This window comes from Fringilla coelebs (assembly GCF_963513975.1).
Source record: "Fringilla coelebs genome assembly, chromosome: 6".
Lineage (NCBI taxonomy): Eukaryota > Metazoa > Chordata > Aves > Passeriformes > Fringillidae > Fringilla > Fringilla coelebs.
The window spans coordinates 60,984,889-61,009,002 of NC_140034.1; positions in this window are offsets into that span (position 1 = coordinate 60,984,889).

Here is a 24,114-nt window from a genome sequence, read left to right on the forward strand (position 1 = left end):
GGGTGGAGAAAGCGTCCGGCCTCGCCCCTGCTTTCTGAGGACGGTGCGAAGCCGCTTAGCGGCAGCGTGGGGAGCACGACCCGCCTGTAGCCAGGGCCTGGGCGTGCGCCTACGCTGCCGGTGGTGCTGGTGAGCTGCCAGCGTGCGGGCCCTGTACTCGGGGCCCGTGTCAGGACCTTGGCGGCCCCCTTTGTCCCCAGGAGCAGCCCCGCCCAGGTCCCTGTAAGCAGGGCTGGGGGGGAGGCTGCTGTAGCCAGGCGACAGGAACGAGCGCTCCCGGGCCCTTGCCAGGGGGTGGCTTGCAGAAGTGCTGTGCCGCAGGGCACGGTCCCGCCTTTGGCCCTGCTTCGGGCTGGCGCCACATCCCCGGCGGCCTTGTAGAGGAGGCCGCCGTGGCTCTGCAGACGGCTGCGTTGCCGTGCTGCCGCGCTGCGGCCGGGCTCCGGCCCGTCCCTGAGTGGGGCGCAGGCGGGAGCCTGTGCTCCGTAGTGCTTGTTGGGGGGTGCCGGGCAGCAGGGGGCGGCCCCGTAAGTGGGGTTCTGTGCGTCCCCTGGCCTCGGCGGGCGGTTGGAGGGACCCCCTGTAATCAGGCGGGTGTCCCTGGCCCCGGTCTTTCAGAGGCGTGGGGCCAGGAGTCATGGGGCCGGGCGTGTGCCCTCCCTGTCGTCGGGGCTGGGCTCGCGGCCCCTCGGCTTTAGGCCGTGACTTGGACTGCCTGACTCTAGAGTCTGGTTCCTGTTGCCTTGGGGGAAGGCCGAGCTCCGTGGCTCCCTGGGTGTGGACCGGCCTGTAAGCAGGCTGCGGGTCCGGGAGCCTTAGTGCTCCCTTCAGCGTGCAGCCTGTGTGGGGCGCCCGCCCCGTTAGTGGGGAGCGCCCCGGAATCGGAGAGAAGGAGCCTCCGTAGGCCCTGGGGACCAGAGCCGCCCTGTAAGTGGGGGCCAGTGCTCTGGAGTCCCGGGCACTTTGCCGTGCAGGCAGCGGCTTGAGCCCCCTGTAAGCAGGGGTGTGCAGCCTCTTGGCCGCTGCTTTGCGTGCCCAGCTTCCTTTGCCCAGAGGGCCCTGCTCCCAGCACGGCGTGGGACTGCGCCGGACGTCGCGATGGTGAGTCAAGCTGAACGTGGGGGCTTTTGGGCAGCTGGGGGGCTGTGTGGGTGGTGGCGTGAGGATCTGGCCGTGGGGTGGCGGTTCCCTTTGGGAGCAGGGTCTTGCCAGGCCTGAGCGTGTCGTCGTGCATTGGCAGAAGCCGTGGGACGCTGAAGCAAGAGCGGCGGCATCTTGGCGCTGCTGAAGAGTGCAACGGCGAGGCAAGAGCGAGCGTGGAGCTGAAGAGGGAGACGAGGGGCCCTCTGGGCAAAGGGCTTTTCCCGGCCAGGGCGCCTTCAGGGTGCCGCGGCTGGCTTTGCGCTGGGCGACCTCCCTGCGTGCAGGGCTGGGTCTTTGTTGTGGCTGGCCTTTTGCCCTTGTGCTCCTTTGGCTGCCCGGAGAGAGGGGCGACCCTGTAAAGGAGGGCGAGAGCCCCTGTCTCGGCACCGGAGGGGGGAAACGGAGCTCTCCCGGCCCCCAGCCCGGCCGCCCTGTAAGCAGGGCAGGGCTTTTCCCCAGCCCCGGCAGCTTTCTGCCTGCTGCTGGCCCCTGGCCAGCGTGACCCCCTGTACTCGGGGCGTGTCACAGCCCGTGTCCCTGTGCCAGGCCTGAAGCGCTTCAGCGCGTCGAGGCCCCTGTGGCCTCCTCTCAGTGCACGGGCAGGTCGGACGCTTTCCTCTCCCGCGCAGCGTTAGGGATGGCTCCCTAGAGTAGGTTGGCTGCACAGAACTTGCTCCCTCTTCTGGGACTGTCTGTCTCCCCCTCCCCTGTCTTCCCCTTAGTTGGTGTGAGTGAGGAAGTGTGTTTGTGCTTTGGCCCCCCCTTTAGAAAGAGAGCAGTGTAGCTTCGACTTCCCAGGAGGGAAAGAGGAGCTCTGTGCAGCCAGGGGCGGGTGCCCAAAATGCACGGGTGGAGAAAGCGTCCGGCCTCGCCCCTGCTTTCTGAGGACGGTGCGAAGCCGCTTAGCGGCAGCGTGGGGAGCACGACCCGCCTGTAGCCAGGGCCTGGGCGTGCGCCTACGCTGCCGGTGGTGCTGGTGAGCTGCCAGCGTGCGGGCCCTGTACTCGGGGCCCGTGTCAGGACCTTGGCGGCCCCCTTTGTCCCCAGGAGCAGCCCCGCCCAGGTCCCTGTAAGCAGGGCTGGGGGGGAGGCTGCTGTAGCCAGGCGACAGGAACGAGCGCTCCCGGGCCCTTGCCAGGGGGTGGCTTGCAGAAGTGCTGTGCCGCAGGGCACGGTCCCGCCTTTGGCCCTGCTTCGGGCTGGCGCCACATCCCCGGCGGCCTTGTAGAGGAGGCCGCCGTGGCTCTGCAGACGGCTGCGTTGCCGTGCTGCTGCGCTGCGGCCGGGCTCCGGCCCGTCCCTGAGTGGGGCGCAGGCGGGAGCCTGTGCTCCGTAGTGCTTGTTGGGGGGTGCCGGGCAGCAGGGGGCGGCCCCGTAAGTGGGGTTCTGTGCGTCCCCTGGCCTCGGCGGGCGGTTGGAGGGACCCCCTGTAATCAGGCGGGTGTCCCTGGCCCCGGTCTTTCAGAGGCGTGGGGCCAGGAGTCATGGGGCCGGGCGTGTGCCCTCCCTGTCGTCGGGGCTGGGCTCGCGGCCCCTCGGCTTTAGGCCGTGACTTGGACTGCCTGACTCTAGAGTCTGGTTCCTGTTGCCTTGGGGGAAGGCCGAGCTCCGTGGCTCCCTGGGTGTGGACCGGCCTGTAAGCAGGCTGCGGGTCCGGGAGCCTTAGTGCTCCCTTCAGCGTGCAGCCTGTGTGGGGCGCCCGCCCCGTTAGTGGGGAGCGCCCCGGAATCGGAGAGAAGGAGCCTCCGTAGGCCCTGGGGACCAGAGCCGCCCTGTAAGTGGGGGCCAGTGCTCTGGAGTCCCGGGCACTTTGCCGTGCAGGCAGCGGCTTGAGCCCCCTGTAAGCAGGGGTGTGCAGCCTCTTGGCCGCTGCTTTGCGTGCCCAGCTTCCTTTGCCCAGAGGGCCCTGCTCCCAGCACGGCGTGGGACTGCGCCGGACGTCGCGATGGTGAGTCAAGCTGAACGTGGGGGCTTTTGGGCAGCTGGGGGGCTGTGTGGGTGGTGGCGTGAGGATCTGGCCGTGGGGTGGCGGTTCCCTTTGGGAGCAGGGTCTTGCCAGGCCTGAGCGTGTCGTCGTGCATTGGCAGAAGCCGTGGGACGCCGAAGCAAGAGCGGCGGCATCTTGGCGCTGCTGAAGAGTGCAACGGCGAGGCAAGAGCGAGCGTGGAGCTGAAGAGGGAGACGAGGGGCCCTCTGGGCAAAGGGCTTTTCCCGGCCAGGGCGCCTTCAGGGTGCCGCGGCTGGCTTTGCGCTGGGCGACCTCCCTGCGTGCAGGGCTGGGTCTTTGTTGTGGCTGGCCTTTTGCCCTTGTGCTCCTTTGGCTGCCCGGAGAGAGGGGCGACCCTGTAAAGGAGGGCGAGAGCCCCTGTCTCGGCACCGGAGGGGGGAAACGGAGCTCTCCCGGCCCCCAGCCCGGCCGCCCTGTAAGCAGGGCAGGGCTTTTCCCCAGCCCCGGCAGCTTTCTGCCTGCTGCTGGCCCCTGGCCAGCGTGACCCCCTGTACTCGGGGCGTGTCACAGCCCGTGTCCCTGTGCCAGGCCTGAAGCGCTTCAGCGCGTCGAGGCCCCTGTGGCCTCCTCTCAGTGCACGGGCAGGTCGGACGCTTTCCTCTCCCGCGCAGCGTTAGGGATGGCTCCCTAGAGTAGGTTGGCTGCACAGAACTTGCTCCCTCTTCTGGGACTGTCTGTCTCCCCCTCCCCTGTCTTCCCCTTAGTTGGTGTGAGTGAGGAAGTGTGTTTGTGCTTTGGCCCCCCCTTTAGAAAGAGAGCAGTGTAGCTTCGACTTCCCAGGAGGGAAAGAGGAGCTCTGTGCAGCCAGGGGCGGGTGCCCAAAATGCACGGGTGGAGAAAGCGTCCGGCCTCGCCCCTGCTTTCTGAGGACGGTGCGAAGCCGCTTAGCGGCAGCGTGGGGAGCACGACCCGCCTGTAGCCAGGGCCTGGGCGTGCGCCTACGCTGCCGGTGGTGCTGGTGAGCTGCCAGCGTGCGGGCCCTGTACTCGGGGCCCGTGTCAGGACCTTGGCGGCCCCCTTTGTCCCCAGGAGCAGCCCCGCCCAGGTCCCTGTAAGCAGGGCTGGGGAGGCTGCTGTAGCCAGGCGACAGGAACGAGCGCTCCCGGGCCCTTGCCAGGGGGTGGCTTGCAGAAGTGCTGTGCCGCAGGGCACGGTCCCGCCTTTGGCCCTGCTTCGGGCTGGCGCCACATCCCCGGCGGCCTTGTAGAGGAGGCCGCCGTGGCTCTGCAGACGGCTGCGTTGCCGTGCTGCCGCGCTGCGGCCGGGCTCCGGCCCGTCCCTGAGTGGGGCGCAGGCGGGAGCCTGTGCTCCGTAGTGCTTGTTGGGGGGTGCCGGGCAGCAGGGGGCGGCCCCGTAAGTGGGGTTCTGTGCGTCCCCTGGCCTCGGCGGGCGGTTGGAGGGACCCCCTGTAATCAGGCGGGTGTCCCTGGCCCCGGTCTTTCAGAGGCGTGGGGCCAGGAGTCATGGGGCCGGGCGTGTGCCCTCCCTGTCGTCGGGGCTGGGCTCGCGGCCCCTCGGCTTTAGGCCGTGACTTGGACTGCCTGACTCTAGAGTCTGGTTCCTGTTGCCTTGGGGGAAGGCCGAGCTCCGTGGCTCCCTGGGTGTGGACCGGCCTGTAAGCAGGCTGCGGGTCCGGGAGCCTTAGTGCTCCCTTCAGCGTGCAGCCTGTGTGGGGCGCCTGCCCCGTTAGTGGGGAGCGCCCCGGAATCGGAGAGAAGGAGCCTCCGTAGGCCCTGGGGACCAGAGCCGCCCTGTAAGTGGGGGCCAGTGCTCTGGAGTCCCGGGCACTTTGCCGTGCAGGCAGCGGCTTGAGCCCCCTGTAAGCAGGGGTGTGCAGCCTCTTGGCCGCTGCTTTGCGTGCCCAGCTTCCTTTGCCCAGAGGGCCCTGCTCCCAGCACGGCGTGGGACTGCGCCGGACGTCGCGATGGTGAGTCAAGCTGAACGTGGGGGCTTTTGGGCAGCTGGGGGGCTGTGTGGGTGGTGGCGTGAGGATCTGGCCGTGGGGTGGCGGTTCCCTTTGGGAGCAGGGTCTTGCCAGGCCTGAGCGTGTCGTCGTGCATTGGCAGAAGCCGTGGGACGCCGAAGCAAGAGCGGCGGCATCTTGGCGCTGCTGAAGAGTGCAACGGCGAGGCAAGAGCGAGCGTGGAGCTGAAGAGGGAGACGAGGGGCCCTCTGGGCAAAGGGCTTTTCCCGGCCAGGGCGCCTTCAGGGTGCCGCGGCTGGCTTTGTGCTGGGCGACCTCCCTGCGTGCAGGGCTGGGTCTTTGTTGTGGCTGGCCTTTTGCCCTTGTGCTCCTTTGGCTGCCCGGAGAGAGGGGCGACCCTGTAAAGGAGGGCGAGAGCCCCTGTCTCGGCACCGGAGGGGGGAAACGGAGCTCTCCCGGCCCCCAGCCCGGCCGCCCTGTAAGCAGGGCAGGGCTTTTCCCCAGCCCCGGCAGCTTTCTGCCTGCTGCTGGCCCCTGGCCAGCGTGACCCCCTGTACTCGGGGCGTGTCACAGCCCGTGTCCCTGTGCCAGGCCTGAAGCGCTTCAGCGCGTCGAGGCCCCTGTGGCCTCCTCTCAGTGCACGGGCAGGTCGGACGCTTTCCTCTCCCGCGCAGCGTTAGGGATGGCTCCCTAGAGTAGGTTGGCTGCACAGAACTTGCTCCCTCTTCTGGGACTGTCTGTCTCCCCCTCCCCTGTCTTCCCCTTAGTTGGTGTGAGTGAGGAAGTGTGTTTGTGCTTTGGCCCCCCCTTTAGAAAGAGAGCAGTGTAGCTTCGACTTCCCAGGAGGGAAAGAGGAGCTCTGTGCAGCCAGGGGCGGGTGCCCAAAATGCACGGGTGGAGAAAGCGTCCGGCCTCGCCCCTGCTTTCTGAGGACGGTGCGAAGCCGCTTAGCGGCAGCGTGGGGAGCACGACCCGCCTGTAGCCAGGGCCTGGGCGTGCGCCTACGCTGCCGGTGGTGCTGGTGAGCTGCCAGCGTGCGGGCCCTGTACTCGGGGCCCGTGTCAGGACCTTGGCGGCCCCCTTTGTCCCCAGGAGCAGCCCCGCCCAGGTCCCTGTAAGCAGGGCTGGGGAGGCTGCTGTAGCCAGGCGACAGGAACGAGCGCTCCCGGGCCCTTGCCAGGGGGTGGCTTGCAGAAGTGCTGTGCCGCAGGGCACGGTCCCGCCTTTGGCCCTGCTTCGGGCTGGCGCCACATCCCCGGCGGCCTTGTAGAGGAGGCCGCCGTGGCTCTGCAGACGGCTGCGTTGCCGTGCTGCCGCGCTGCGGCCGGGCTCCGGCCCGTCCCTGAGTGGGGCGCAGGCGGGAGCCTGTGCTCCGTAGTGCTTGTTGGGGGGTGCCGGGCAGCAGGGGGCGGCCCCGTAAGTGGGGTTCTGTGCGTCCCCTGGCCTCGGCGGGCGGTTGGAGGGACCCCCTGTAATCAGGCGGGTGTCCCTGGCCCCGGTCTTTCAGAGGCGTGGGGCCAGGAGTCATGGGGCCGGGCGTGTGCCCTCCCTGTCGTCGGGGCTGGGCTCGCGGCCCCTCGGCTTTAGGCCGTGACTTGGACTGCCTGACTCTAGAGTCTGGTTCCTGTTGCCTTGGGGGAAGGCCGAGCTCCGTGGCTCCCTGGGTGTGGACCGGCCTGTAAGCAGGCTGCGGGTCCGGGAGCCTTAGTGCTCCCTTCAGCGTGCAGCCTGTGTGGGGCGCCCGCCCCGTTAGTGGGGAGCGCCCCGGAATCGGAGAGAAGGAGCCTCCGTAGGCCCTGGGGACCAGAGCCGCCCTGTAAGTGGGGGCCAGTGCTCTGGAGTCCCGGGCACTTTGCCGTGCAGGCAGCGGCTTGAGCCCCCTGTAAGCAGGGGTGTGCAGCCTCTTGGCCGCTGCTTTGCGTGCCCAGCTTCCTTTGCCCAGAGGGCCCTGCTCCCAGCACGGCGTGGGACTGCGCCGGACGTCGCGATGGTGAGTCAAGCTGAACGTGGGGGCTTTTGGGCAGCTGGGGGGCTGTGTGGGTGGTGGCGTGAGGATCTGGCCGTGGGGTGGCGGTTCCCTTTGGGAGCAGGGTCTTGCCAGGCCTGAGCGTGTCGTCGTGCATTGGCAGAAGCCGTGGGACGCCGAAGCAAGAGCGGCGGCATCTTGGCGCTGCTGAAGAGTGCAACGGCGAGGCAAGAGCGAGCGTGGAGCTGAAGAGGGAGACGAGGGGCCCTCTGGGCAAAGGGCTTTTCCCGGCCAGGGCGCCTTCAGGGTGCCGCGGCTGGCTTTGTGCTGGGCGACCTCCCTGCGTGCAGGGCTGGGTCTTTGTTGTGGCTGGCCTTTTGCCCTTGTGCTCCTTTGGCTGCCCGGAGAGAGGGGCGACCCTGTAAAGGAGGGCGAGAGCCCCTGTCTCGGCACCGGAGGGGGGAAACGGAGCTCTCCCGGCCCCCAGCCCGGCCGCCCTGTAAGCAGGGCAGGGCTTTTCCCCAGCCCCGGCAGCTTTCTGCCTGCTGCTGGCCCCTGGCCAGCGTGACCCCCTGTACTCGGGGCGTGTCACAGCCCGTGTCCCTGTGCCAGGCCTGAAGCGCTTCAGCGCGTCGAGGCCCCTGTGGCCTCCTCTCAGTGCACGGGCAGGTCGGACGCTTTCCTCTCCCGCGCAGCGTTAGGGATGGCTCCCTAGAGTAGGTTGGCTGCACAGAACTTGCTCCCTCTTCTGGGACTGTCTGTCTCCCCCTCCCCTGTCTTCCCCTTAGTTGGTGTGAGTGAGGAAGTGTGTTTGTGCTTTGGCCCCCCCTTTAGAAAGAGAGCAGTGTAGCTTCGACTTCCCAGGAGGGAAAGAGGAGCTCTGTGCAGCCAGGGGCGGGTGCCCAAAATGCACGGGTGGAGAAAGCGTCCGGCCTCGCCCCTGCTTTCTGAGGACGGTGCGAAGCCGCTTAGCGGCAGCGTGGGGAGCACGACCCGCCTGTAGCCAGGGCCTGGGCGTGCGCCTACGCTGCCGGTGGTGCTGGTGAGCTGCCAGCGTGCGGGCCCTGTACTCGGGGCCCGTGTCAGGACCTTGGCGGCCCCCTTTGTCCCCAGGAGCAGCCCCGCCCAGGTCCCTGTAAGCAGGGCTGGGGGGGAGGCTGCTGTAGCCAGGCGACAGGAACGAGCACTCCCGGGCCCTTGCCAGGGGGTGGCTTGCAGAAGTGCTGTGCCGCAGGGCACGGTCCCGCCTTTGGCCCTGCTTCGGGCTGGCGCCACATCCCCGGCGGCCTTGTAGAGGAGGCCGCCGTGGCTCTGCAGACGGCTGCGTTGCCGTGCTGCCGCGCTGCGGCCGGGCTCCGGCCCGTCCCTGAGTGGGGCGCAGGCGGGAGCCTGTGCTCCGTAGTGCTTGTTGGGGGGTGCCGGGCAGCAGGGGGCGGCCCCGTAAGTGGGGTTCTGTGCGTCCCCTGGCCTCGGCGGGCGGTTGGAGGGACCCCCTGTAATCAGGCGGGTGTCCCTGGCCCCGGTCTTTCAGAGGCGTGGGGCCAGGAGTCATGGGGCCGGGCGTGTGCCCTCCCTGTCGTCGGGGCTGGGCTCGCGGCCCCTCGGCTTTAGGCCGTGACTTGGACTGCCTGACTCTAGAGTCTGGTTCCTGTTGCCTTGGGGGAAGGCCGAGCTCCGTGGCTCCCTGGGTGTGGACCGGCCTGTAAGCAGGCTGCGGGTCCGGGAGCCTTAGTGCTCCCTTCAGCGTGCAGCCTGTGTGGGGCGCCCGCCCCGTTAGTGGGGAGCGCCCCGGAATCGGAGAGAAGGAGCCTCCGTAGGCCCTGGGGACCAGAGCCGCCCTGTAAGTGGGGGCCAGTGCTCTGGAGTCCCGGGCACTTTGCCGTGCAGGCAGCGGCTTGAGCCCCCTGTAAGCAGGGGTGTGCAGCCTCTTGGCCGCTGCTTTGCGTGCCCAGCTTCCTTTGCCCAGAGGGCCCTGCTCCCAGCACGGCGTGGGACTGCGCCGGACGTCGCGATGGTGAGTCAAGCTGAACGTGGGGGCTTTTGGGCAGCTGGGGGGCTGTGTGGGTGGTGGCGTGAGGATCTGGCCGTGGGGTGGCGGTTCCCTTTGGGAGCAGGGTCTTGCCAGGCCTGAGCGTGTCGTCGTGCATTGGCAGAAGCCGTGGGACGCCGAAGCAAGAGCGGCGGCATCTTGGCGCTGCTGAAGAGTGCAACGGCGAGGCAAGAGCGAGCGTGGAGCTGAAGAGGGAGACGAGGGGCCCTCTGGGCAAAGGGCTTTTCCCGGCCAGGGCGCCTTCAGGGTGCCGCGGCTGGCTTTGCGCTGGGCGACCTCCCTGCGTGCAGGGCTGGGTCTTTGTTGTGGCTGGCCTTTTGCCCTTGTGCTCCTTTGGCTGCCCGGAGAGAGGGGCGACCCTGTAAAGGAGGGCGAGAGCCCCTGTCTCGGCACCGGAGGGGGGAAACGGAGCTCTCCCGGCCCCCAGCCCGGCCGCCCTGTAAGCAGGGCAGGGCTTTTCCCCAGCCCCGGCAGCTTTCTGCCTGCTACTGGCCCCTGGCCAGTGTGACCCCCTGTACTCGGGGCGTGTCACAGCCCGTGTCCCTGTGCCAGGCCTGAAGCGCTTCAGCGCGTCGAGGCCCCTGTGGCCTCCTCTCAGTGCACGGGCAGGTCGGACGCTTTCCTCTCCCGCGCAGCGTTAGGGATGGCTCCCTAGAGTAGGTTGGCTGCACAGAACTTGCTCCCTCTTCTGGGACTGTCTGTCTCCCCCTCCCCTGTCTTCCCCTTAGTTGGTGTGAGTGAGGAAGTGTGTTTGTGCTTTGGCCCCCCCTTTAGAAAGAGAGCAGTGTAGCTTTGACTTCCCAGGAGGGAAAGAGGAGCTCTGTGCAGCCAGGGGCGGGTGCCCAAAATGCACGGGTGGAGAAAGCGTCCGGCCTCGCCCCTGCTTTCTGAGGACGGTGCGAAGCCGCTTAGCGGCAGCGTGGGGAGCACGACCCGCCTGTAGCCAGGGCCTGGGCGTGCGTCTACGCTGCCGGTGGTGCTGGTGAGCTGCCAGCGTGCGGGCCCTGTACTCGGGGCCCGTGTCAGGACCTTGGCGGCCCCCTTTGTCCCCAGGAGCAGCCCCGCCCAGGTCCCTGTAAGCAGGGCTGGGGGGGAGGCTGCTGTAGCCAGGCGACAGGAACGAGCGCTCCCGGGCCCTTGCCAGGGGGTGGCTTGCAGAAGTGCTGTGCCGCAGGGCACGGTCCCGCCTTTGGCCCTGCTTCGGGCTGGCGCCACATCCCCGGCGGCCTTGTAGAGGAGGCCGCCGTGGCTCTGCAGACGGCTGCGTTGCCGTGCTGCCGCGCTGCGGCCGGGCTCCGGCCCGTCCCTGAGTGGGGCGCAGGCGGGAGCCTGTGCTCCGTAGTGCTTGTTGGGGGGTGCCGGGCAGCAGGGGGCGGCCCCGTAAGTGGGGTTCTGTGCGTCCCCTGGCCTCGGCGGGCGGTTGGAGGGACCCCCTGTAATCAGGCGGGTGTCCCTGGCCCCGGTCTTTCAGAGGCGTGGGGCCAGGAGTCATGGGGCCGGGCGTGTGCCCTCCCTGTCGTCGGGGCTGGGCTCGCGGCCCCTCGGCTTTAGGCCGTGACTTGGACTGCCTGACTCTAGAGTCTGGTTCCTGTTGCCTTGGGGGAAGGCCGAGCTCCGTGGCTCCCTGGGTGTGGACCGGCCTGTAAGCAGGCTGCGGGTCTGGAAGCCTTAGTGCTCCCTTCAGCGTGCAGCCTGTGTGGGGCGCCCGCCCCGTTAGTGGGGAGCGCCCCGGAATCGGAGAGAAGGAGCCTCCGTAGGCCCTGGGGACCAGAGCCGCCCTGTAAGTGGGGGCCAGTGCTCTGGAGTCCCGGGCACTTTGCCGTGCAGGCAGCGGCTTGAGCCCCCTGTAAGCAGGGGTGTGCAGCCTCTTGGCCGCTGCTTTGCGTGCCCAGCTTCCTTTGCCCAGAGGGCCCTGCTCCCAGCACGGCGTGGGACTGCGCCGGACGTCGCGATGGTGAGTCAAGCTGAACGTGGGGGCTTTTGGGCAGCTGGGGGGCTGTGTGGGTGGTGGCGTGAGGATCTGGCCGTGGGGTGGCGGTTCCCTTTGGGAGCAGGGTCTTGCCAGGCCTGAGCGTGTCGTCGTGCATTGGCAGAAGCCGTGGGACGCCGAAGCAAGAGCGGCGGCATCTTGGCGCTGCTGAAGAGTGCAACGGCGAGGCAAGAGCGAGCGTGGAGCTGAAGAGGGAGACGAGGGGCCCTCTGGGCAAAGGGCTTTTCCCGGCCAGGGCGCCTTCAGGGTGCCGTGGCTGGCTTTGCGCTGGGCGACCTCCCTGCGTGCAGGGCTGGGTCTTTGTTGTGGCTGGCCTTTTGCCCTTGTGCTCCTTTGGCTGCCCGGAGAGAGGGGCGACCCTGTAAAGGAGGGCGAGAGCCCCTGTCTCGGCACCGGAGGGGGGAAACGGAGCTCTCCCGGCCCCCAGCCCGGCCGCCCTGTAAGCAGGGCAGGGCTTTTCCCCAGCCCCGGCAGCTTTCTGCCTGCTGCTGGCCCCTGGCCAGTGTGACCCCCTGTACTCGGGGCGTGTCACAGCCCGTGTCCCTGTGCCAGGCCTGAAGCGCTTCAGCGCGTCGAGGCCCCTGTGGCCTCCTCTCAGTGCACGGGCAGGTCGGACGCTTTCCTCTCCCGCGCAGCGTTAGGGATGGCTCCCTAGAGTAGGTTGGCTGCACAGAACTTGCTCCCTCTTCTGGGACTGTCTGTCTCCCCCTCCCCTGTCTTCCCTTTAGTTGGTGTGAGTGAGGAAGTGTGTTTGTGCTTTGGCCCCCCCTTTAGAAAGAGAGCAGTGTAGCTTTGACTTCCCAGGAGGGAAAGAGGAGCTCTGTGCAGCCAGGGGCGGGTGCCCAAAATGCACGGGTGGAGAAAGCGTCCGGCCTCGCCCCTGCTTTCTGAGGACGGTGCGAAGCCGCTTAGCGGCAGCGTGGGGAGCACGACCCGCCTGTAGCCAGGGCCTGGGCGTGCGTCTACGCTGCCGGTGGTGCTGGTGAGCTGCCAGCGTGCGGGCCCTGTACTCGGGGCCCGTGTCAGGACCTTGGCGGCCCCCTTTGTCCCCAGGAGCAGCCCCGCCCAGGTCCCTGTAAGCAGGGCTGGGGGGGAGGCTGCTGTAGCCAGGCGACAGGAACGAGCGCTCCCGGGCCCTTGCCAGGGGGTGGCTTGCAGAAGTGCTGTGCCGCAGGGCACGGTCCCGCCTTTGGCCCTGCTTCGGGCTGGCGCCACATCCCCGGCGGCCTTGTAGAGGAGGCCGCCGTGGCTCTGCAGACGGCTGCGTTGCCGTGCTGCCGCGCTGCGGCCGGGCTCCGGCCCGTCCCTGAGTGGGGCGCAGGCGGGAGCCTGTGCTCCGTAGTGCTTGTTGGGGGGTGCCGGGCAGCAGGGGGCGGCCCCGTAAGTGGGGTTCTGTGCGTCCCCTGGCCTCGGCGGGCGGTTGGAGGGACCCCCTGTAATCAGGCGGGTGTCCCTGGCCCCGGTCTTTCAGAGGCGTGGGGCCAGGAGTCATGGGGCCGGGCGTGTGCCCTCCCTGTCGTCGGGGCTGGGCTCGCGGCCCCTCGGCTTTAGGCCGTGACTTGGACTGCCTGACTCTAGAGTCTGGTTCCTGTTGCCTTGGGGAAAGGCCGAGCTCCGTGGCTCCCTGGGTGTGGACCGGCCTGTAAGCAGGCTGCGGGTCTGGGAGCCTTAGTGCTCCCTTCAGCGTGCAGCCTGTGTGGGGCGCCCGCCCCGTTAGTGGGGAGCGCCCCGGAATCGGAGAGAAGGAGCCTCCGTAGGCCCTGGGGACCAGAGCCGCCCTGTAAGTGGGGGCCAGTGCTCTGGAGTCCCGGGCACTTTGCCGTGCAGGCAGCGGCTTGAGCCCCCTGTAAGCAGGGGTGTGCAGCCTCTTGGCCGCTGCTTTGCGTGCCCAGCTTCCTTTGCCCAGAGGGCCCTGCTCCCAGCACGGCGTGGGACTGCGCCGGACGTCGCGATGGTGAGTCAAGCTGAACGTGGGGGCTTTTGGGCAGCTGGGGGGCTGTGTGGGTGGTGGCGTGAGGATCTGGCCGTGGGGTGGCGGTTCCCTTTGGGAGCAGGGTCTTGCCAGGCCTGAGCGTGTCGTCGTGCATTGGCAGAAGCCGTGGGACGCCGAAGCAAGAGCGGCGGCATCTTGGCGCTGCTGAAGAGTGCAACGGCGAGGCAAGAGCGAGCGTGGAGCTGAAGAGGGAGACGAGGGGCCCTCTGGGCAAAGGGCTTTTCCCGGCCAGGGCGCCTTCAGGGTGCCGCGGCTGGCTTTGCGCTGGGCGACCTCCCTGCGTGCAGGGCTGGGTCTTTGTTGTGGCTGGCCTTTTGCCCTTGTGCTCCTTTGGCTGCCCGGAGAGAGGGGCGACCCTGTAAAGGAGGGCGAGAGCCCCTGTCTCGGCACCGGAGGGGGGAAACGGAGCTCTCCCGGCCCCCAGCCCGGCCGCCCTGTAAGCAGGGCAGGGCTTTTCCCCAGCCCCGGCAGCTTTCTGCCTGCTGCTGGCCCCTGGCCAGTGTGACCCCCTGTACTCGGGGCGTGTCACAGCCCGTGTCCCTGTGCCAGGCCTGAAGCGCTTCAGCGCGTCGAGGCCCCTGTGGCCTCCTCTCAGTGCACGGGCAGGTCGGACGCTTTCCTCTCCCGCGCAGCGTTAGGGATGGCTCCCTAGAGTAGGTTGGCTGCACAGAACTTGCTCCCTCTTCTGGGACTGTCTGTCTCCCCCTCCCCTGTCTTCCCTTTAGTTGGTGTGAGTGAGGAAGTGTGTTTGTGCTTTGGCCCCCCCTTTAGAAAGAGAGCAGTGTAGCTTTGACTTCCCAGGAGGGAAAGAGGAGCTCTGTGCAGCCAGGGGCGGGTGCCCAAAATGCACGGGTGGAGAAAGCGTCCGGCCTCGCCCCTGCTTTCTGAGGACGGTGCGAAGCCGCTTAGCGGCAGCGTGGGGAGCACGACCCGCCTGTAGCCAGGGCCTGGGCGTGCGCCTACGCTGCCGGTGGTGCTGGTGAGCTGCCAGCGTGCGGGCCCTGTACTCGGGGCCCGTGTCAGGACCTTGGCGGCCCCCTTTGTCCCCAGGAGCAGCCCCGCCCAGGTCCCTGTAAGCAGGGCTGGGGGGGAGGCTGCTGTAGCCAGGCGACAGGAACGAGCGCTCCCGGGCCCTTGCCAGGGGGTGGCTTGCAGAAGTGCTGTGCCGCAGGGCACGGTCCCGCCTTTGGCCCTGCTTCGGGCTGGCGCCACATCCCCGGCGGCCTTGTAGAGGAGGCCGCCGTGGCTCTGCAGACGGCTGCGTTGCCGTGCTGCCGCGCTGCGGCCGGGCTCCGGCCCGTCCCTGAGTGGGGCGCAGGCGGGAGCCTGTGCTCCGTAGTGCTTGTTTGGGGGTGCCGGGCAGCAGGGGGCGGCCCCGTAAGTGGGGTTCTGTGCGTCCCCTGGCCTCGGCGGGCGGTTGGAGGGACCCCCTGTAATCAGGCGGGTGTCCCTGGCCCCGGTCTTTCAGAGGCGTGGGGCCAGGAGTCATGGGGCCGGGCGTGTGCCCTCCCTGTCGTCGGGGCTGGGCTCGCGGCCCCTCGGCTTTAGGCCGTGACTTGGACTGCCTGACTCTAGAGTCTGGTTCCTGTTGCCTTGGGGGAAGGCCGAGCTCCGTGGCTCCCTGGGTGTGGACCGGCCTGTAAGCAGGCTGCGGGTCTGGAAGCCTTAGTGCTCCCTTCAGCGTGCAGCCTGTGTGGGGCGCCCGCCCCGTTAGTGGGGAGCGCCCCGGAATCGGAGAGAAGGAGCCTCCGTAGGCCCTGGGGACCAGAGCCGCCCTGTAAGTGGGGGCCAGTGCTCTGGAGTCCCGGGCACTTTGCCGTGCAGGCAGCGGCTTGAGCCCCCTGTAAGCAGGGGTGTGCAGCCTCTTGGCCGCTGCTTTGCGTGCCCAGCTTCCTTTGCCCAGAGGGCCCTGCTCCCAGCACGGCGTGGGACTGCGCCGGACGTCGCGATGGTGAGTCAAGCTGAACGTGGGGGCTTTTGGGCAGCTGGGGGGCTGTGTGGGTGGTGGCGTGAGGATCTGGCCGTGGGGTGGCGGTTCCCTTTGGGAGCAGGGTCTTGCCAGGCCTGAGCGTGTCGTCGTGCATTGGCAGAAGCCGTGGGACGCCGAAGCAAGAGCGGCGGCATCTTGGCGCTGCTGAAGAGTGCAACGGCGAGGCAAGAGCGAGCGTGGAGCTGAAGAGGGAGACGAGGGGCCCTCTGGGCAAAGGGCTTTTCCCGGCCAGGGCGCCTTCAGGGTGCCGCGGCTGGCTTTGCGCTGGGCGACCTCCCTGCGTGCAGGGCTGGGTCTTTGTTGTGGCTGGCCTTTTGCCCTTGTGCTCCTTTGGCTGCCCGGAGAGAGGGGCGACCCTGTAAAGGAGGGCGAGAGCCCCTGTCTCGGCACCGGAGGGGGGAAACGGAGCTCTCCCGGCCCCCAGCCCGGCCGCCCTGTAAGCAGGGCAGGGCTTTTCCCCAGCCCCGGCAGCTTTCTGCCTGCTGCTGGCCCCTGGCCAGTGTGACCCCCTGTACTCGGGGCGTGTCACAGCCCGTGTCCCTGTGCCAGGCCTGAAGCGCTTCAGCGCGTCGAGGCCCCTGTGGCCTCCTCTCAGTGCACGGGCAGGTCGGACGCTTTCCTCTCCCGCGCAGCGTTAGGGATGGCTCCCTAGAGTAGGTTGGCTGCACAGAACTTGCTCCCTCTTCTGGGACTGTCTGTCTCCCCCTCCCCTGTCTTCCCTTTAGTTGGTGTGAGTGAGGAAGTGTGTTTGTGCTTTGGCCCCCCCTTTAGAAAGAGAGCAGTGTAGCTTTGACTTCCCAGGAGGGAAAGAGGAGCTCTGTGCAGCCAGGGGCGGGTGCCCAAAATGCACGGGTGGAGAAAGCGTCCGGCCTCGCCCCTGCTTTCTGAGGACGGTGCGAAGCCGCTTAGCGGCAGCGTGGGGAGCACGACCCGCCTGTAGCCAGGGCCTGGGCGTGCGTCTACGCTGCCGGTGGTGCTGGTGAGCTGCCAGCGTGCGGGCCCTGTACTCGGGGCCCGTGTCAGGACCTTGGCGGCCCCCTTTGTCCCCAGGAGCAGCCCCGCCCAGGTCCCTGTAAGCAGGGCTGGGGGGGAGGCTGCTGTAGCCAGGCGACAGGAACGAGCACTCCCGGGCCCTTGCCAGGGGGTGGCTTGCAGAAGTGCTGTGCCGCAGGGCACGGTCCCGCCTTTGGCCCTGCTTCGGGCTGGCGCCACATCCCCGGCGGCCTTGTAGAGGAGGCCGCCGTGGCTCTGCAGACGGCTGCGTTGCCGTGCTGCCGCGCTGCGGCCGGGCTCCGGCCCGTCCCTGAGTGGGGCGCAGGCGGGAGCCTGTGCTCCGTAGTGCTTGTTGGGGGGTGCCGGGCAGCAGGGGGCGGCCCCGTAAGTGGGGTTCTGTGCGTCCCCTGGCCTCGGCGGGCGGTTGGAGGGACCCCCTGTAATCAGGCGGGTGTCCCTGGCCCCGGTCTTTCAGAGGCGTGGGGCCAGGAGTCATGGGGCCGGGCGTGTGCCCTCCCTGTCGTCGGGGCTGGGCTCGCGGCCCCTCGGCTTTAGGCCGTGACTTGGACTGCCTGACTCTAGAGTCTGGTTCCTGTTGCCTTGGGGGAAGGCCGAGCTCCGTGGCTCCCTGGGTGTGGACCGGCCTGTAAGCAGGCTGCGGGTCCGGGAGCCTTAGTGCTCCCTTCAGCGTGCAGCCTGTGTGGGGCGCCCGCCCCGTTAGTGGGGAGCGCCCCGGAATCGGAGAGAAGGAGCCTCCGTAGGCCCTGGGGACCAGAGCCGCCCTGTAAGTGGGGGCCAGTGCTCTGGAGTCCCGGGCACTTTGCCGTGCAGGCAGCGGCTTGAGCCCCCTGTAAGCAGGGGTGTGCAGCCTCTTGGCCGCTGCTTTGCGTGCCCAGCTTCCTTTGCCCAGAGGGCCCTGCTCCCAGCACGGCGTGGGACTGCGCCGGACGTCGCGATGGTGAGTCAAGCTGAACGTGGGGGCTTTTGGGCAGCTGGGGGGCTGTGTGGGTGGTGGCGTGAGGATCTGGCCGTGGGGTGGCGGTTCCCTTTGGGAGCAGGGTCTTGCCAGGCCTGAGCGTGTCGTCGTGCATTGGCAGAAGCCGTGGGACGCCGAAGCAAGAGCGGCGGCATCTTGGCGCTGCTGAAGAGTGCAACGGCGAGGCAAGAGCGAGCGTGGAGCTGAAGAGGGAGACGAGGGGCCCTCTGGGCAAAGGGCTTTTCCCGGCCAGGGCGCCTTCAGGGTGCCGCGGCTGGCTTTGCGCTGGGCGACCTCCCTGCGTGCAGGGCTGGGTCTTTGTTGTGGCTGGCCTTTTGCCCTTGTGCTCCTTTGGCTGCCCGGAGAGAGGGGCGACCCTGTAAAGGAGGGCGAGAGCCCCTGTCTCGGCACCGGAGGGGGGAAACGGAGCTCTCCCGGCCCCCAGCCCGGCCGCCCTGTAAGCAGGGCAGGGCTTTTCCCCAGCCCCGGCAGCTTTCTGCCTGCTGCTGGCCCCTGGCCAGCGTGACCCCCTGTACTCGGGGCGTGTCACAGCCCGTGTCCCTGTGCCAGGCCTGAAGCGCTTCAGCGCGTCGAGGCCCCTGTGGCCTCCTCTCAGTGCACGGGCAGGTCGGACGCTTTCCTCTCCCGCGCAGCGTTAGGGATGGCTCCCTAGAGTAGGTTGGCTGCACAGAACTTGCTCCCTCTTCTGGGACTGTCTGTCTCCCCCTCCCCTGTCTTCCCCTTAGTTGGTGTGAGTGAGGAAGTGTGTTTGTGCTTTGGCCCCCCCTTTAGAAAGAGAGCAGTGTAGCTTCGACTTCCCAGGAGGGAAAGAGGAGCTCTGTGCAGCCAGGGGCGGGTGCCCAAAATGCACGGGTGGAGAAAGCGTCCGGCCTCGCCCCTGCTTTCTGAGGACGGTGCGAAGCCGCTTAGCGGCAGCGTGGGGAGCACGACCCGCCTGTAGCCAGGGCCTGGGCGTGCGCCTACGCTGCCGGTGGTGCTGGTGAGCTGCCAGCGTGCGGGCCCTGTACTCGGGGCCCGTGTCAGGACCTTGGCGGCCCCCTTTGTCCCCAGGAGCAGCCCCGCCCAGGTCCCTGTAAGCAGGGCTGGGGGGGAGGCTGCTGTAGCCAGGCGACAGGAACGAGCGCTCCCGGGCCCTTGCCAGGGGGTGGCTTGCAGAAGTGCTGTGCCGCAGGGCACGGTCCCGCCTTTGGCCCTGCTTCGGGCTGGCGCCACATCCCCGGCGGCCTTGTAGAGGAGGCCGCCGTGGCTCTGCAGACGGCTGCGTTGCCGTGCTGCCGCGCTGCGGCCGGGCTCCGGCCCGTCCCTGAGTGGGGCGCAGGCGGGAGCCTGTGCTCCGTAGTGCTTGTTGGGGGGTGCCGGGCAGCAGGGGGCGGCCCCGTAAGTGGGGTTCTGTGCGTCCCCTGGCCTCGGCGGGCGGTTGGAGGGACCCCCTGTAATCAGGCGGGTGTCCCTGGCCCCGGTCTTTCAGAGGCGTGGGGCCAGGAGTCATGGGGCCGGGCGTGTGCCCTCCCTGTCGTCGGGGCTGGGCTCGCGGCCCCTCGGCTTTAGGCCGTGACTTGGACTGCCTGACTCTAGAGTCTGGTTCCTGTTGCCTTGGGGAAAGGCCGAGCTCCGTGGCTCCCTGGGTGTGGACCGGCCTGTAAGCAGGCTGCGGGTCCGGAAGCCTTAGTGCTCCCTTCAGCGTGCAGCCTGTGTGGGGCGCCCGCCCCGTTAGTGGGGAGCGCCCCGGAATCGGAGAGAAGGAGCCTCCGTAGGCCCTGGGGACCAGAGCCGCCCTGTAAGTGGGGGCCAGTGCTCTGGAGTCCCGGGCACTTTGCCGTGCAGGCAGCGGCTTGAGCCCCCTGTAAGCAGGGGTGTGCAGCCTCTTGGCCGCTGCTTTGCGTGCCCAGCTTCCTTTGCCCAGAGGGCCCTGCTCCCAGCACGGCGTGGGACTGCGCCGGACGTCGCAATGGTGAGTCAAGCTGAACGTGGGGGCTTTTGGGCAGCTGGGGGGCTGTGTGGGTGGTGGCGTGAGGATCTGGCCGTGGGGTGGCGGTTCCCTTTGGGAGCAGGGTCTTGCCAGGCCTGAGCGTGTCGTCGTGCATTGGCAGAAGCCGTGGGACGCCGAAGCAAGAGCGGCGGCATCTTGGCGCTGCTGAAGAGTGCAACGGCGAGGCAAGAGCGAGCGTGGAGCTGAAGAGGGAGACGAGGGGCCCTCTGGGCAAAGGGCTTTTCCCGGCCAGGGCGCCTTCAGGGTGCCGCGGCTGGCTTTGCGCTGGGCGACCTCCCTGCGTGCAGGGCTGGGTCTTTGTTGTGGCTGGCCTTTTGCCCTTGTGCTCCTTTGGCTGCCCGGAGAGAGGGGCGACCCTGTAAAGGAGGGCGAGAGCCCCTGTCTCGGCACCGGAGGGGGGAAACGGAGCTCTCCCGGCCCCCAGCCCGGCCGCCCTGTAAGCAGGGCAGGGCTTTTCCCCAGCCCCGGCAGCTTTCTGCCTGCTGCTGGCCCCTGGCCAGCGTGACCCCCTGTACTCGGGGCGTGTCACAGCCCGTGTCCCTGTGCCAGGCCTGAAGCGCTTCAGCGCGTCGAGGCCCCTGTGGCCTCCTCTCAGTGCACGGGCAGGTCGGACGCTTTCCTCTCCCGCGCAGCGTTAGGGATGGCTCCCTAGAGTAGGTTGGCTGCACAGAACTTGCTCCCTCTTCTGGGACTGTCTGTCTCCCCCTCCCCTGTCTTCCCCTTAGTTGGTGTGAGTGAGGAAGTGTGTTTGTGCTTTGGCCCCCCCTTTAGAAAGAGAGCAGTGTAGCTTCGACTTCCCAGGAGGGAAAGAGGAGCTCTGTGCAGCCAGGGGCGGGTGCCCAAAATGCACGGGTGGAGAAAGCGTCCGGCCTCGCCCCTGCTTTCTGAGGACGGTGCGAAGCCGCTTAGCGGCAGCGTGGGGAGCACGACCCGCCTGTAGCCAGGGCCTGGGCGTGCGCCTACGCTGCCGGTGGTGCTGGTGAGCTGCCAGCGTGCGGGCCCTGTACTCGGGGCCCGTGTCAGGACCTTGGCGGCCCCCTTTGTCCCCAGGAGCAGCCCCGCCCAGGTCCCTGTAAGCAGGGCTGGGGGGGAGGCTGCTGTAGCCAGGCGACAGGAACGAGCGCTCCCGGGCCCTTGCCAGGGGGTGGCTTGCAGAAGTGCTGTGCCGCAGGGCACGGTCCCGCCTTTGGCCCTGCTTCGGGCTGGCGCCACATCCCCGGCGGCCTTGTAGAGGAGGCCGCCGTGGCTCTGCAGACGGCTGCGTTGCCGTGCTGCCGCGCTGCGGCCGGGCTCCGGCCCGTCCCTGAGTGGGGCGCAGGCGGGAGCCTGTGCTCCGTAGTGCTTGTTGGGGGGTGCCGGGCAGCAGGGGGCGGCCCCGTAAGTGGGGTTCTGTGCGTCCCCTGGCCTCGGCGGGCGGTTGGAGGGACCCCCTGTAATCAGGCGGGTGTCCCTGGCCCCGGTCTTTCAGAGGCGTGGGGCCAGGAGTCATGGGGCCGGGCGTGTGCCCTCCCTGTCGTCGGGGCTGGGCTCGCGGCCCCTCGGCTTTAGGCCGTGACTTGGACTGCCTGACTCTAGAGTCTGGTTCCTGTTGCCTTGGGGGAAGGCCGAGCTCCGTGGCTCCCTGGGTGTGGACCGGCCTGTAAGCAGGCTGCGGGTCTGGAAGCCTTAGTGCTCCCTTCAGCGTGCAGCCTGTGTGGGGCGCCCGCCCCGTTAGTGGGGAGCGCCCCGGAATCGGAGAGAAGGAGCCTCCGTAGGCCCTGGGGACCAGAGCCGCCCTGTAAGTGGGGGCCAGTGCTCTGGAGTCCCGGGCACTTTGCCGTGCAGGCAGCGGCTTGAGCCCCCTGTAAGCAGGGGTGTGCAGCCTCTTGGCCGCTGCTTTGCGTGCCCAGCTTCCTTTGCCCAGAGGGCCCTGCTCCCAGCACGGCGTGGGACTGCGCCGGACGTCGCGATGGTGAGTCAAGCTGAACGTGGGGGCTTTTGGGCAGCTGGGGGGCTGTGTGGGTGGTGGCGTGAGGATCTGGCCGTGGGGTGGCGGTTCCCTTTGGGAGCAGGGTCTTGCCAGGCCTGAGCGTGTCGTCGTGCATTGGCAGAAGCCGTGGGACGCCGAAGCAAGAGCGGCGGCATCTTGGCGCTGCTGAAGAGTGCAACGGCGAGGCAAGAGCGAGCGTGGAGCTGAAGAGGGAGACGAGGGGCCCTCTGGGCAAAGGGCTTTTCCCGGCCAGGGCGCCTTCAGGGTGCCGCGGCTGGCTTTGCGCTGGGCGACCTCCCTGCGTGCAGGGCTGGGTCTTTGTTGTGGCTGGCCTTTTGCCCTTGTGCTCCTTTGGCTGCCCGGAGAGAGGGGCGACCCTGTAAAGGAGGGCGAGAGCCCCTGTCTCGGCACCGGAGGGGGGAAACGGAGCTCTCCCGGCCCCCAGCCCGGCCGCCCTGTAAGCAGGGCAGGGCTTTTCCCCAGCCCCGGCAGCTTTCTGCCTGCTGCTGGCCCCTGGCCAGCGTGACCCCCTGTACTCGGGGCGTGTCACAGCCCGTGTCCCTGTGCCAGGCCTGAAGCGCTTCAGCACGTCGAGGCCCCTGTGGCCTCCTCTCAGTGCACGGGCAGGTCGGACGCTTTCCTCTCCCGCGCAGCGTTAGGGATGGCTCCCTAGAGTAGGTTGGCTGCACAGAACTTGCTCCCTCTTCTGGGACTGTCTGTCTCCCCCTCCCCTGTCTTCCCCTTAGTTGGTGTGAGTGAGGAAGTGTGTTTGTGCTTTGGCCCCCCCTTTAGAAAGAGAGCAGTGTAGCTTCGACTTCCCAGGAGGGAAAGAGGAGCTCTGTGCAGCCAGGGGCGGGTGCCCAAAATGCACGGGTGGAGAAAGCGTCCGGCCTCGCCCCTGCTTTCTGAGGACGGTGCGAAGCCGCTTAGCGGCAGCGTGGGGAGCACGACCCGCCTGTAGCCAGGGCCTGGGCGTGCGCCTACGCTGCCGGTGGTGCTGGTGAGCTGCCAGCGTGCGGGCCCTGTACTCGGGGCCCGTGTCAGGACCTTGGCGGCCCCCTTTGTCCCCAGGAGCAGCCCCGCCCAGGTCCCTGTAAGCAGGGCTGGGGGGGAGGCTGCTGTAGCCAGGCGACAGGAACGAGCGCTCCCGGGCCCTTGCCAGGGGGTGGCTTGCAGAAGTGCTGTGCCGCAGGGCACGGTCCCGCCTTTGGCCCTGCTTCGGGCTGGCGCCACATCCCCGGCGGCCTTGTAGAGGAGGCCGCCGTGGCTCTGCAGACGGCTGCGTTGCCGTGCTGCCGCGCTGCGGCCGGGCTCCGGCCCGTCCCTGAGTGGGGCGCAGGCGGGAGCCTGTGCTCCGTAGTGCTTGTTGGGGGGTGCCGGGCAGCAGGGGGCGGCCCCGTAAGTGGGGTTCTGTGCGTCCCCTGGCCTCGGCGGGCGGTTGGAGGGACCCCCTGTAATCAGGCGGGTGTCCCTGGCCCCGGTCTTTCAGAGGCGTGGGGCCAGGAGTCATGGGGCCGGGCGTGTGCCCTCCCTGTCGTCGGGGCTGGGCTCGCGGCCCCTCGGCTTTAGGCCGTGACTTGGACTGCCTGACTCTAGAGTCTGGTTCCTGTTGCCTTGGGGAAAGGCCGAGCTCCGTGGCTCCCTGGGTGTGGACCGGCCTGTAAGCAGGCTGCGGGTCTGGGAGCCTTAGTGCTCCCTTCAGCGTGCAGCCTGTGTGGGGCGCCCGCCCCGTTAGTGGGGAGCGCCCCGGAATCGGAGAGAAGGAGCCTCCGTAGGCCCTGGGGACCAGAGCCGCCCTGTAAGTGGGGGCCAGTGCTCTGGAGTCCCGGGCACTTTGCCGTGCAGGCAGCGGCTTGAGCCCCCTGTAAGCAGGGGTGTGCAGCCTCTTGGCCGCTGCTTTGCGTGCCCAGCTTCCTTTGCCCAGAGGGCCCTGCTCCCAGCACGGCGTGGGACTGCGCCGGACGTCGCGATGGTGAGTCAAGCTGAACGTGGGGGCTTTTGGGCAGCTGGGGGGCTGTGTGGGTGGTGGCGTGAGGATCTGGCCGTGGGGTGGCGGTTCCCTTTGGGAGCAGGGTCTTGCCAGGCCTGAGCGTGTCGTCGTGCATTGGCAGAAGCCGTGGGACGCCGAAGCAAGAGCGGCGGCATCTTGGCGCTGCTGAAGAGTGCAACGGCGAGGCAAGAGCGAGCGTGGAGCTGAAGAGGGAGACGAGGGGCCCTCTGGGCAAAGGGCTTTTCCCGGCCAGGGCGCCTTCAGGGTGCCGCGGCTGGCTTTGCGCTGGGCGACTTCCCTGCGTGCAGGGCTGGGTCTTTGTTGTGGCTGGCCTTTTGCCCTTGTGCTCCTTTGGCTGCCCGGAGAGAGGGGCGACCCTGTAAAGGAGGGCGAGAGCCCCTGTCTCGGCACCGGAGGGGGGAAACGGAGCTCTCCCGGCCCCCAGCCCGGCCGCCCTGTAAGCAGGGCAGGGCTTTTCCCCAGCCCCGGCAGCTTTCTGCCTGCTGCTGGCCCCTGGCCAGCGTGACCCCCTGTACTCGGGGCGTGTCACAGCCCGTGTCCCTGTGCCAGGCCTGAAGCGCTTCAGCGCGTCGAGGCCCCTGTGGCCTCCTCTCAGTGCACGGGCAGGTCGGACGCTTTCCTCTCCCGCGCAGCGTTAGGGATGGCTCCCTAGAGTAGGTTGGCTGCACAGAACTTGCTCCCTCTTCTGGGACTGTCTGTCTCCCCCTCCCCTGTCTTCCCTTTAGTTGGTGTGAGTGAGGAAGTGTGTTTGTGCTTTGGCCCCCCCTTTAGAAAGAGAGCAGTGTAGCTTCGACTTCCCAGGAGGGAAAGAGGAGCTCTGTGCAGCCAGGGGCGGGTGCCCAAAATGCACGGGTGGAGAAAGCGTCCGGCCTCGCCCCTGCTTTCTGAGGACGGTGCGAAGCCGCTTAGCGGCAGCGTGGGGAGCACGACCCGCCTGTAGCCAGGGCCTGGGCGTGCGCCTACGCTGCCGGTGGTGCTGGTGAGCTGCCAGCGTGCGGGCCCTGTACTCGGGGCCCGTGTCAGGACCTTGGCGGCCCCCTTTGTCCCCAGGAGCAGCCCCGCCCAGGTCCCTGTAAGCAGGGCTGGGGGG